Source organism: Myodes glareolus, chromosome 2 (genome assembly GCF_982192425.1).
Source record: "Myodes glareolus chromosome 2, mMyoGla1.1, whole genome shotgun sequence".
Taxonomy (NCBI): domain Eukaryota; kingdom Metazoa; phylum Chordata; class Mammalia; order Rodentia; family Cricetidae; genus Myodes; species Myodes glareolus.
Genome location: NC_142027.1, coordinates 77,872,559 through 77,885,483, shown reverse-complemented (window position 1 = coordinate 77,885,483; position 12,925 = coordinate 77,872,559). Strand labels below are relative to the sequence as shown.

The following is a 12,925-nucleotide window of genomic DNA, read 5'->3' as shown; positions in this document are numbered from 1 at the left end:
CCTCCACTTCTAGTTGAAGCTACTTACCTGCTGTGGAATAATCCTTTTGTACACTGTGAAGGTGTGTTGCTCTTATTGGTTTAATAAAGAGCCAACTGGCCAATAGGTAGGCAAAAAGAGTTTAGGCGAAAGAGCCTGACTGAGAACTCTGGGAAGAAAGTGGACAGAGTCACTCACCAGTCAGATATAGAGGAAGTGGGAGATGAACATGCCATGCTGAAAAAAGGCACCATCACATGGTAGAGCATAATTTAAGTTGAAAAAGCTAGTTAGTAACAAGCCTAAGCTATCAGCTGAGCATTTGTAATTAATCACAAGTCTCCATGTGATTTACTGAGGAGCTGGTGATCCTGAAGAAGAACTCTGCTTACACTCACCAGCATCATAGCAATTTCCAGCACAATTTGGAAATTTCTGTCTTAGTGAGGGTTCCTATTGCTGTGAAAAACACCATGACCACGGCAACTCTTAGAAAGGAAAACATTTGATTGGGGTGACTTACAGTTCAGAGATTCAGTCCATTATCAACATGGCAGGACAAGGTGGCGTGCAGGCAGACATGATGCTGGAGAAGGGGCTGAGAGTCCTGTATCTTGATCCAGAGGCAATAATAGGAGACTGTGGGCCACATAGGGCATAGCTTAAGCATAGGAGACCTTGAAGCCCACTGCCATAGTGACACACTTCCTCTAACATGGCCACACATACTCCAGCAAGGCCATACCACTTCTATGGGCCAAGCATTCAAACATAGGAGACTATGGGGGGGGGCATACCTATTAAAAACACCATATTGTCCAACATGATGGGAGGTCCCCAGGTCTGTGTGCATTTGAGCAGCACTAATTGGACTGAGAAAGAAAAAGACATGAAGGTGGTGAAAGACCCCCGATTAGGGGAGACTCTCACTCGAGCCTCGGGATGACGTGAACCTCCCCCCCCAGTAACTCACGAGAGACCGTCCTTGCTGCAATCACACGAGGTTTAATGACAAGACGACAAGATGACAAGACGGGGACCAGTGCACTGGGGCCGAGACTCATAACTCATGCAGGTGAAGAGTTCGACCTCGAGTGACCGGGAGAAGTAGTTTTTATAGGAAGAAACCACATAGCCCAGTAATCCGAAAGGGGGGCAGGGAGGTGTCACAGAAAACTCTGAAAATTCCAGTGATGATTACAAGGGGGCAACTCCCTGCCTCTCAAGATCATTCTCAAGGTCGTAATCAGCTAGTTCCTATACCAATGATAATTACTAGGGGGTGATAATTACTAGGGGGAATCTCTCTGTTTCTCAAGATTACTCTCAAGATTACAATCTACCTTTATCTTCAGCTAGTTCCTGAAACCCTGAAATTGGTTAATCCTAGATTTCTGATTCTTCTCTTCCTGCTAGATTTTTGGCTCTGTTTTCCTGCTAGGGGGATCTGGATTTATCCAGGTCTTTCAGTGGAAGATGGAAGTGTTGGTGGGGGGGACCTATCTTGGGGTAGGTGGTGGGGAGCATTTAATTCAGATAAATTACACACATGAATAGAGCTTTTAATAGCAAAACAAGCAAAAGATATCACAGAGGAAGGGAGGGAGAGGAAAAGGGAGGGAGGATTCCAGAAGTTACCAACTGCTTAAGGTCTTCTCCCCTTGCAGTCACGAACCTGTAGTTTTCTGGGAATCCCCCATTTCCATATGCGGTGACTTCTGGATCATTCCATCCGGGTTCTCTAGAGTCAGCTCACTTATCTCTCTTATGTGAAGGAAGAGAGAGAGGAGAAGGGCATTTTAGCAATCTTCTGAGATGTCACCCGAGAAGCCACCAAAGGGCTAAGACAGCTAATTTCTCTCTTCAGGAGAAGCTGAAGCACCCTTGGGGTGCATCTTACTCTGCAGCCCACACACTTGGGAACCACACACATAAACACACACACACACACACACACACACACTAAAATAAATAAATAATAAGATTTGGGAAACAGGGCAGTGGTGACACACACCTTTAATCCTAGCACTTGGGAGGCAGAGACAGGCAGAGCTCTCTGAGTTCAAGGACAGCCTGGTACACAGAGTACAGCCAGAACTACACAAAGAAACCCTGTGTTGAAAATAGCAACAACAAAGTACCGTGAATCAAGAGTTAGGTTTTTGTGAGTGGTTTTTTTTTTCATTTTTGTTTTGTTTTGCTTTTTTTGGGTTTATTTGTTTTGTTTTTTCAAAACAGGGTTTGCTCTGTAGTTTTGGAGCCTGTCCTGGAACTAGCTCTTGTAGACCAGGCTGGCCTCGAACTCACAGAGAACTCCCGAGTGCTGGGATTAAAGGCGTGTGCCACCACTGGCTTTGGTTTTGGTTGTCAAGACAGAGTTTCTCTGAGTAGCCCTGGGTCTCCTGTAACTTGCTTTTTACACAAAAAGATCCACCTTCTCTGCCTCCTGAGTCCTGGGATTAAAAGCATACACCACCATGCCCGACTGAGCTAGGCCATTTTAAATCAAATCCAAGGAAGTTTATCTAGAGGGCAGGAGGGCTGACTCAGTGTTTAAGAGTGCCGGCTGTTCTTCCAAAGGACCCAGACTCGATTCTGAGTACCCACGTGACAGCTCACAGCTGTATCTCCAGTTCCAGGGGACCTGAGACACAGATAGGCAGGCATACAAAACACCCGTACTCGTAATAAAAATACTTTAAAGTTTATCTAGAATTTAAGTGATTGAATCCACTTCTTATTGCATATATGGTTGTAGATGAGAGAAACCGTGCAGCTGGCTGTGGTGGGCACCTAACATCCCTCCCTGTTCCTCAGGGCAGTACGGATCCGTGCATATGGAGACAGAGAACAACTTGTGTGAGTCGGTTCTCTCCTACCATGTGTGCCCTGGACATTGGGCTCAGTTATAGGGAACCGGCCTTAATTTGGTCTGTTTCTTCCCAGTTTTTCTTAACTTAAACTATCCCAATTACCTTCTGCCTCTGGACTTTTTCCTTTTCTTACTTCTGTATATTTTTTTTGTTGTTGTTGTTGTTTGGGTTTTTTTTGTTGTTGTTGTTTTGTTTTGTTTTTTTTTTCTGAGACAGGGTTTCTCTGTAGCTTTGGAGCCTGTCCTGGAACTAGCCCTTGTAGACCAGGCTGGCCTCGAACTCAGATCAACCTCTGCCTCTGCAGTGCTGGGATTAAAGGTGTGTGCCGCCACCACCTGGCTTACTTCTGTCTGTCCTACTTTCAACTTTAACTCCGAGGCTGGTCGTGTCGCTGAGTGGCTGGCCCTAGTGTCTTCCTCTCCTCTAGCTCCTCTTCCTCCTCAGTTTGCCTTGGTTCGTCTTCAGTTTACACTCTCTGCCTGCCAACCCCGCCTATCCTTGCTCCTTCCTTTTAGCCAGTCAATTCTTTATTAGGACCATCAGGTGTGTTGTAGACAGGCAAAGAATGACAGCTTCACAGAGTAAAACAAAAGCAGCATAAACCAAAGTCACACATCTTGAAATAATAGTCCCCAACAGACCCTAAAGTGCCGTTTTCCAACTATGAGCGGAAGTTGTAACAGTTGGGTAATATCTAAAAATAAATGAAGAGTTTTGACACTCTAAATTGCTGGAGGAAACAGATACCCGCCATGTATCTTTGCTGCTTTCCTGGTCGTTCCTACTCAGTTGTAAAGCTTTCCTGGAGTGATTGTGTGCAAAGTACTGGAGAACCGGCAAAGAATCTGCTGATCCATTTGACCTAGGAATAAAAGATGCAAAATGTCATTTCTACACTTTTGATCAAATTTCACAGTTCCGAAAAAACTCTTAGCATCGCTGCGTTTGCCTTCTTTTCAACCTTTGTTCCTGTTTTTAGAATTCTTTTTCTATTGAGTTTTTCAGGGCTTCCTATGTATTTCATATACTAGTAGGGCTGATTTGCAAATATTTCCTCCTGTGTAGTTTGTCTTTCTAGATTTACTTCACCCAGAATCTTTCAAAGGCATTTCCACACGGGCGGCTGTGCTGCAGCAGTAGACTGGGCTGCGGATCTTTGTGGGCTCTAGCGGGGGGGGGGGGGGGGGGGGGGGGGCGGAAGGTGGGGGGGGGGGTGTCTGCTTAGCAGTCACAGTGCCAGTGGGAGGTGGGGGGTTGGGGAGCAGGGGTGGAAGGAAGGGCTGGCGGAAGCAGGAGGTGAATGAGAGGATGGATCCAATGGTGGAGGAAGAAGAGAAGAAAGGCGGCAGGAGGAAAGATACGACCAGAGGACGTCCGCCAGGGGCAAATTCTGAAGCTGAGCTGCCTTTCCCGCAGCTCAGAAAGTGAAGCATGCTGCAGACGGCTTCAAGGGGAGCCCACCTCTGCACCCCAGGAGCGCGGGAGGCACCAGCTCAGGGCACTCTCAACTGGTGACCTAGCCACACAGATGTTCCTACCCCAAGACTTCTCGATCAGGCTTTCTTTGTAGGGAGCCAGGGCAGAGCTCCCTGTGGGGATCCAGGTGCTGCTTAGACCCCATCTTGCTGTGGGCCATGTGGCCAGCCTCTAATCCGAGTCAATAGTTCACAGCAGTTGAGTGTGTCTCCGCTGGCTACAGCATAATGCTCTGTCCTTTGGGTCCCTTTCCCGCAAGGCCGACCCTTCTAGCCTGGGTGTGCCCCACCTTTGAAAGATAGATGGGCGATACGAAACAGAAAACTGGCTTTGGTGTCTTCAGGCCCCAGGCTCAGCTCCCAGGTCTGCTAGCCCCAACTCCTTGCCTTCTTCCAGCTTCCATGCAGATGCAAAGGGCAGGAGAGTTGGAGCACTGGACACATCAGGGAGCATGGCCCCTAGTGTTACTTTATCTGCCCAGGCCAGCACCTTGGGACCATTAGCTATTCTCAGTCTCATCCCTCCACAGCACATACCATAGCTCTGAGTTCTACTCTGTGTGACCCGAGTTGTACAGTCTTCCCACCTTTGGGCGGAGGGGGAGGGGAAGTGGGGAGCTAGGCAAGCAAAGTTTTAGCTTTGAGGATCCGCCCAAGTTATCTCTCCACCCATCTAACATACACACCAATACACACACCCATCACCAACACACACACACACACACACACACACACACACACACACACTAGCTCAAACTGGTTTTGAATCCTCAGTCCTCTTGCCTCAGTTTCCCTAGGGCTGGAAATACTGACTCAGAACTACATGTCAAGTGGAAACTTCACTCTAATTTATTGACTGGGTTATGTAACACCCTATTCTGTGTTACCCTCTTGATACAGTTCGCGCACCAGTCGGGCAAGGGCCTGGTGATTGAAAGAACACACAAGAGACCTGGGTCATTTGAAAGGAGATCAGCGAATGCCATTTATTCAACTTTGGGTAAAATCCTTATATGCCTAACTGCTGCACAAGGATTTCCCCCTAGATAGGTGGGAAATTACCATACCAAAGATGAAACAATGCCCTACAGCTAATCACCAGGTGGGGCAGAGGGAGCACAGGAACAAACAGAATGTTTTAGCTGGCTGACCAGAAACTTTCTTCAAGATGCACCCCAGGAGCAGGGGCAGACCTGGGCCCTACAGGGTTATAAGTAAGAAACTCAGAAAAACAAAACAAAAAAACAAAAACATTTTCTTTTCATCTTTATTAATTTTTTTAGTAGACAAAATCTCTCTATGTAGAATAGTTTGAGGCTATTCCAACTCACTGCAAGTCTGGCCCCTTAAGCAGATCTACACAGTAGAAAGATGGAAGATCTACACTGCAAACAGAATATATTGTCAGAATCATTAAAATACACCAGGGGTTTTTTGTTTTGCTTAGTTTTGTTTTTCTGAGACAGGCTTTCTCCGTGTAGCCACCTTCCAGGAACTCTCTTTGTAAGTCTTGGGATAACACGACTCCCCCCCCCCCCCCCAGTAACTCAAGAGAGACTGTCCTTGCTGCAACCACATGAGGTTTATTCTGCACTGGGGCCCGAGACCCATAAACCACGCAGGGGAGGAGTTTGACCCCAAGTAACTGGGAGAAGGGGTTTTTAAGGGAAAAAAAACCACTGCCCAGTAATCTGAAGGGGGTAAGGAGGACATCCTAGAAAATTCTGAAAATACTAGTGATGATCACAAGGGGGCAACTCCCTGTTTCTCAAGATTATTCTCAAGATTACAATCTAACTTTATCTTCATCTAGTTCCTGAAACAGAGTCACTGAACGGTTAATCCTAGATTTCTAATTCTTCTTTTCCTGCTTAGATTTTTGGCTCTATTTTTTCCTGCTGGGGGGAGGGGTCTGGATTTATCCAGGTCTTTCAATTGTGTATACAGTGTTCTGCGTGCATGTATGCCTGCAAGACAGAAGAGGATATCAGATCTCATTAGGGATGGCTGTGAGCCACCATGTGGTTGCTGGGAATTGAACTCAGGACCTCTGGAAGAACAGTCAGTGCTTTTAACCTCTGAGCCATCTCTCCAGCCCAAGTTTCTTCTCTAGTAATGCAGTCTATGTAGCCTAGACTAGCCTTGAACATCAGGCCCTCCTGCCTTAGCCTCCTGGTCCCGGAATTCTAAATGTGCATTCTTGACTTCTGTGTGATACTTGATTGAATTCCAGTTTCAAAAATAGAGACTATATAAAAAAGAATCTATTTTCAATAAAAAAGAAAAACACCTGGACTCAGATTCAAGGTTAATGTGCACCACGAAGTGCAGTGTTTTACTGTTCTTATAGAAAGATAATGGTTTAATCAAGAAAAAGTAGTGGGTTTGTTTTGGTTTGGTTTAGTTTGTTTTTTTTTTCTTTTTCTTTCTTTTCTTCTTTCTTTTTTTATTTTTTTTCAAGTCAGGGTTTCATTGTGTAGCCTTGACTGTCCTGGAACTCACTCTGTCTCGCTCTATAGACCAGGCTGACCTCAAACTCATGGAGATCCTCCTGCCTCTGCCTCCTGAGTAAGGGGACTAATCCTGTGCAACAGCCAGGCGGTGGTGGTGCAGGTGGTGGTGCAGGTCTTTCATCCCAGCACTTGGGAGGCAGAGGCAGGTGGATCTCTGTGAGTTCGAGGCCAGCTGGTCTATAGAGGGAGCTCTGAACAGCCAAAGTCACACAGAGAAACCCTGTTTCAAAAAACAAAAAACAAACAACAGCGGCAGCAACAACAACAAACGTGTGCACCACGGCCAGCATGAAACAAGCTTCTGATACTTTCCTACCACCATGTTTCAACATGGAAATAACAAATTAATCTCTCTGTCATATTGTGTTAAAGTCCTTGACTTTGAAAAATGCTGGTTGAGTTTCTAACTCAAGTTTTTTTATTACTCATGCAATGGATTTTGCCTTAGGTTTAGAATAGAATTTCCAACAGTTTCTTTCTTTCTTTCTTTCTTTCTTTGAAAAAAAGTTTTATTTATTTATTTTTATGTGCATTGGTGTTTTGCCTGCATGTATATCTGTGTGAGGGTGTCAGATCTTGGAGTTACAGACAGTTATGAACTGCCACTTGGGTGGTGGGAATTGAACCCAGGTCCTTTGGAAGAGCAGCCAGTTCCTCTGTGCAGCCCTGGCTGTCCTAGAACTTGTTCTCTAGACCAGGCTGACCTCGAACTCAGAGACCCACCTACCTGTGACTCTGGAGTGCAGGGATTAAAGGCATGAGACACCACCACCTGTCTTTTTTTAACTATCATTATCTTTGGCTAAAAAATAAACAAAATTCTTGGTTTGTCGTTTCCGCTTCAGTTAATTTCAAATGCTATATTTTGCTTTTTTGGAAGATCACAACCACTATAAATAGAAACGAAACAAAATCTTTCCCCCAAATTTAGCCATAATGTTTTCTCTTCTCCCTTTTTATTTTCATTTCTTTCCTCTTTTTTTTCTTTTCTTCCTTCTTTTTTAAGCCAGGGTCTCACTTTGTAGCTAACCTGGAACTGGCTATGTAGACCAGACTGGTCTTGAAATCAGAAATCTTTATATCTTCACTTTCTGAGTGCTGGGTTAAAGACGAGCACCAACCACCACACCTGGTTTTGCTCTCTTTCTAGTTAACATTTTAGAAAGTCACTTAAGGGATAGAAGGTCATGCAGGTGAAGTTCCTGGAGTCACACCTGAGGACCTGAGTTCAATACCCAGGATCCATGTGGTGGAAAGAGAGCACCAACTCCTATAAGTTTTCCTCTGGCCTCTACATATGTGTGTGGCATGATCTGTGGTCTCGTCTTCTCCATATAGATAAATGTTAAAAATGTACCATTTTATCTACTTATTTAAAACACTTTACAAATGTTTTGTGTGTGTGTGTGTATGTGTGTGCGCGTGTGTGCGTGTGGTAGGCTGTGCTGTGTGTGGTATGGTGTGTTGGGGTGCAATGTGTGTGGTATGCGTGTGCAGTGTGTGGATGTGTGTATGGTATGTGCGGTGTGTGTGGTGCTCAGTGTGTGCTGTGTGTGTTTGTGGTATGTTTATGTGTGGTGTGAATGTGGCTGTGGTGTGTGTGTGTGGTGTGTGTGGTGTGCTATGTGTAGTATGGATGTTTGTGGTATGTGTATGTGTGGTGTGAGTGTGGTCTGTGCGGTGTGTATTGGTGTAGAGTGTGTGTGGTATAGTGTATGTGTGGTGTGTGTGTGTGGTCTGTCTGTGGTGTGTGTGTGTGTGTGTGTGTGTGTGTGTGTGGTATAGTGTATGTGCCATGAGTGTGTAGTGTGTGTGTGTGTGTGAAGATGGGCATGGGTGTGGAGGCCAGAGACAGCTTTTAGGAGTCTGTCCGAGCCTTCCACCTTGCTGTGGCTGGGTTTCCTTGTTTCTGCCTGGTTATGCACTCCAGCATAGCTGGCTAATGGGCTGTTTCTGGCAATTCTTCTGTCTCAGGAAGTAGAGCTGCCGGGATTACAGATGCATGTCACTACACCCAACTTTTAAAGTGGCTTCTGGCGATCAGAACGCAGGTCACCAGGCTTGTGCTGCCAGCTGAGCCAGCCGGGCCCCAGTAGCTTTATCATTAACAATAACACTGAATTGCTGGCAGGTCAGTCTGTTCCATCCTCCTGAGACCTAAAATTCTAACTATGTGAGAAGAGCACCTTATCTCCAGACGTTTACAACTGTTATGTGACTTGGCTACATTGGTAAAGCAGTTATGGTAGTTTGAATGTAATTGGCCCTCCATAAGCTCACAGGAAATGGCACTACAGAGGTGTGGCCTTGTTGGAGTAGGTGTGGCCTTGTTGGAGGATGTGTGTCACTGTGGGTGTGAGCCTTGAGGTTTCCTATGCAAGATACTCAGTGTCCTGGTCCTGGACCACTTCTTGTGGCCTGCAAGAGGTAGGACCCTCAGCTCCTTCTCCAGCACCATGTCTGCCTGCATGCCACCACATCCTACCATAATGATGATGGACTAAACCTCTGAACTGTAAGCCAGCCCCAATTAAATATTTTCCTTTGTAAGAGTTGCCGTGATCACGTTGTCTCTTTGGACAATAGAAACTCTTAACTAAGAGAGCAGTTATAAACATGAAATTCAAAAGGTGGTTAGTTATTTTAGGGGTGGGCAGTAAGAAAATGGAGAATAACAAATGAGTAATAATTTTTTTTTTACCATTGAAAAGGGGAGGAGATAATTACAGCTTCAGCCTCTGAAATACATCTGTCCTATGCACGGCTCACGTGCAATATCATTGTTTTAAGGATGTATGCGTTATAATGGTAAACACCCTATAATCCTGCTACACAGGAGGCTGAGTAAGGATGATCACTACTTCAGGTTCATCCTGGGCTGCATAGGGAGATGAAATTCAGGTCATCAGGTTGGCAGCAAGCCCTTTGACCCATCGGGCCATTTAGTTGGCACACAAATGCTTAGAAGCTATTGCGAAGAACATGCCAGTGGAGGCTCCCTTCTAAATGACTTCGGGAAACATTGCCTACATGCAAACAGAATCTGTCCTCTAATTTGCTCCAGCACCTGAATAATAAAAAGAGGTAGGTAGCCATTCTCGTCCAGCATGGGCCTTCCCAGACTGATTACAGATTAAGACAGCTGCAGGTACTGGGCTGTGAGCTTACTGAACAGTAAATTTTCCTAAGTAGTAACTAGGTCTTAAAATATGCATGAATACTATTTTGTGAATAAATTGATTACCAAAATCCTGTTTTATTTATTTTTGTTTGTTTTTTATTTTATGTGTTTGGGTGGGTATTTAACACTGGCTGGCCTGGCACTTGCTATTGTAGGCCAGGCTGGCTTCCAACTCACAGAGATCCACATGCCTCTGCCTCCTGAGTGCTGGGATTAAGGATATGTGCTATGCAGGGCTCTATTAAATGATGTTTCTTTTTAAACAATATTTTATGTAGCTCAGGGTGGCCCTAACTCACACTGTAGACCAGGTGGACCTTAAACTTGTGATTCTCCTGGCAAAGCCACCTGAATGAGTGAAATCACTAGCCTGTGGCCTGGGTGGAAATCTGTTTTTTTGTTTTGTTTTTTGTTTGCTTCTTGAGTCAGACTGGGTTTCTCTGTATATTTCTGGCTGTCCTGGATCTCCCTCTGAAGACCAGGCTGACCTCGAACTCACAGAGATTTGCCTGCCTCGGCCTCTCTGGGTGCTGGGATTAAAGGCAGGCACCACCACCGCCCAGCCATTTCTTTTCTTTTTCTTTTCTAATCATTTGTAGTATTAGTGGTTTCACAAACTCCAAGATTGTGAAGGAGCATTTATAACTAATTTTGAGAAGGCTAATTTTAGACTGTAAGTAGAGACACCTTAAATTGAAAAGGTAAGCATATTCTATGCAGATTTGCAAAACATTAAAACAAATACATTATTTTCAGCTCACGTTACTTGATGCTATTTATATGGTGAGAATAGAACAAAGCACAGTATTGGAAATACATTACAGGATGACAGATACTTTTATTATCCTTTTATTATTTATATCATTTAATCATTTATTTATTTATGTATTTATTTATTTATTTTTCGAGACAGGGTTTCTCTGTAGCTTTGGAGCCTGCCCTGGACCTCTTACTTGGTTGCTGAGGCTGGCCTCAAACTCACAGGAGATCCACCTGTCTCTGCCTCTGAGTGCTGGGATTAAAGGCGTGCGCCGCCACCATCCATCTATTTATTTGTATTTTTGAGATAGTGTCTCACTCTTTAGCTCTGGCTGTCCTGGAACTCATTTTGTAGACCAGGCTGACCTCAAATTCACTGTGATCCACCTGCCTCTGCCTCCCAAGTGCTGGAATTAAAGGCATGGACCACACCTGATGATGCTTTTTAAGTACAAAATTCCTTCCACAGTTGTAGTCTAAAGGCTAACCCTAAAATCGGCAGTACTGACCCTAAGGAAAACATTCAACAGGAAGGTGTGTCGACCTATCCCACCGTCAGTGAAGGTGAGCCTAGATAGTAAGCAATCACCTTTCTGATTTAGTGCTTTGAGTTTTGAGATCAGGGAATTTCCTCCCCAACTACCCGAACTTTCTTTGACTGAGACCATCTACATGAAGGCCAGTCCATTTTGTCTTTCACACGTACCTCTTCCCTTGAGGCAAGGTCGCATTATATACAGCCCTTGCTGGCCTGGAACCTCTAAGAAGCACTTGGAGGGATCCACATGCCTCTGCGTCCCTAGTCCTGGGTTAAAGGCCTGAGCCACCACACCCGGCCTCTGTTTTGTCATCTTGATTGTGTGACAGCTTCTGACTCAATACTTCCACATAAGTAAGCAATTTGTTTTTGAATAAGGAGAGTATCTAGGGCTGGCAAGGTGGATCTGTGGGTAAAGGTGCTGGCCTTAGGGCCTGATGACCTGAATTCCATCACCCACTTGTGGGATCCACGTGATAGAAGAACCAACTCCCAAGGGATGTCCTCTGACTTCCACAGGCGCTGAGGTGCATGCAATAAGTAAATAAACAAATGCAATGTAATCATTAAAAAGAATGGTTTTTAGAACCAAATATTATCTGTAAAGTAGAAAACGGAGCCTCCCCCCACCCCTGTACCTCTGGTAAATCAGCATTTGGTGTTGGTCTTCTGAATTAATGAGAAAAAAATTTGAGCTTTCACAATACTATCTTGAACCTCGTATTGTGTTTTAAAATTCAATGATTAAATAGCTTCCTATATTTTTTTTTTTAGCAAGGGGTGAGAGCTGAAAACCTCTTGGCTTAAGGAGCCATGCAAGTTTATTATGGGCAAAAAGAACTGTATTGCTCTCCATTTCCGTAAAGCGACATTAGGTGATTAAAATCGGTTTTTGTTTTGCTTTACCAGTAGGGAGGCAATTAACTTTTTAAGTGCTAGGGCTGAACCTGCCGGAAGCACCCATTTCCGTTTCTGTACAAAGAATGACAGGTCCTTTGCAAAAGTTGGTGATGATTTCATCAAACGTTTCTCACACCTGTTAGGTTTAAATTATTAGCATTATTATATATATATTTATTTTTTAACTGAAGTTAAAGGCGACCAGAAGGACCTGAAAATAGAACCGCCACCCAAGGGGCATCAGTTAAAGGACATTACACGTCTAACTGCGAACTGAATTTCCTAGGACGTGCTGGGCGGCCGACATTTTCCGGGGCAGATCTGGGTGGCTAGGAAAAGGCTGGGCGAAATGCCAGGTAGCCCTTTACCGACCCATTAAACAGCAGCGAGCACGGGCGGAGTAACCGGCATCCGCTCCGGCGCGGAACGCGGCGTCCGGGCCCAGCGGCACGCTGACGCGCAGGTAGCCCGGAGCTGCGTCCTGGAGACGCCGCTCGCCAGCAAACAGCGCCACCGGCTTCCGCCCGGGGCGTCCCCAGCTCCGCCGGTCTCTGCGGCAGGGCCGCGGAAACCCCGTAGGAGCAGGGCGGCCGAGGAGCACGGCGCGCGGTCGCGCTGCTGCAATATTCTTCCGCCGATCGCAAAGAGTCCCAGCCCCGCTCCTGATTCATGGATCTCCGGGAACGCTGTAATACCAAGTAATAATG

The 12,925-nt window shown here is 45.4% G+C and overlaps 1 long non-coding RNA gene across 1 annotated transcript; it reads right to left on the bottom strand.

Annotated features, from left to right (window-relative positions):
• Window positions 1-1,520: 1,520 nt before the first annotated feature.
• LOC146895594 (uncharacterized) lies at window positions 1,521-12,739 on the bottom strand. The gene is made up of 3 exons (XR_015000536.2): window positions 11,487-12,739; window positions 3,600-3,714; window positions 1,521-1,743 (listed from the first exon to the last, which is right to left on the bottom strand). It is a non-coding gene; the product is annotated as an uncharacterized LOC146895594 (long non-coding RNA).
• Between the last annotated feature and the right edge of the window lie 186 nt (window positions 12,740-12,925).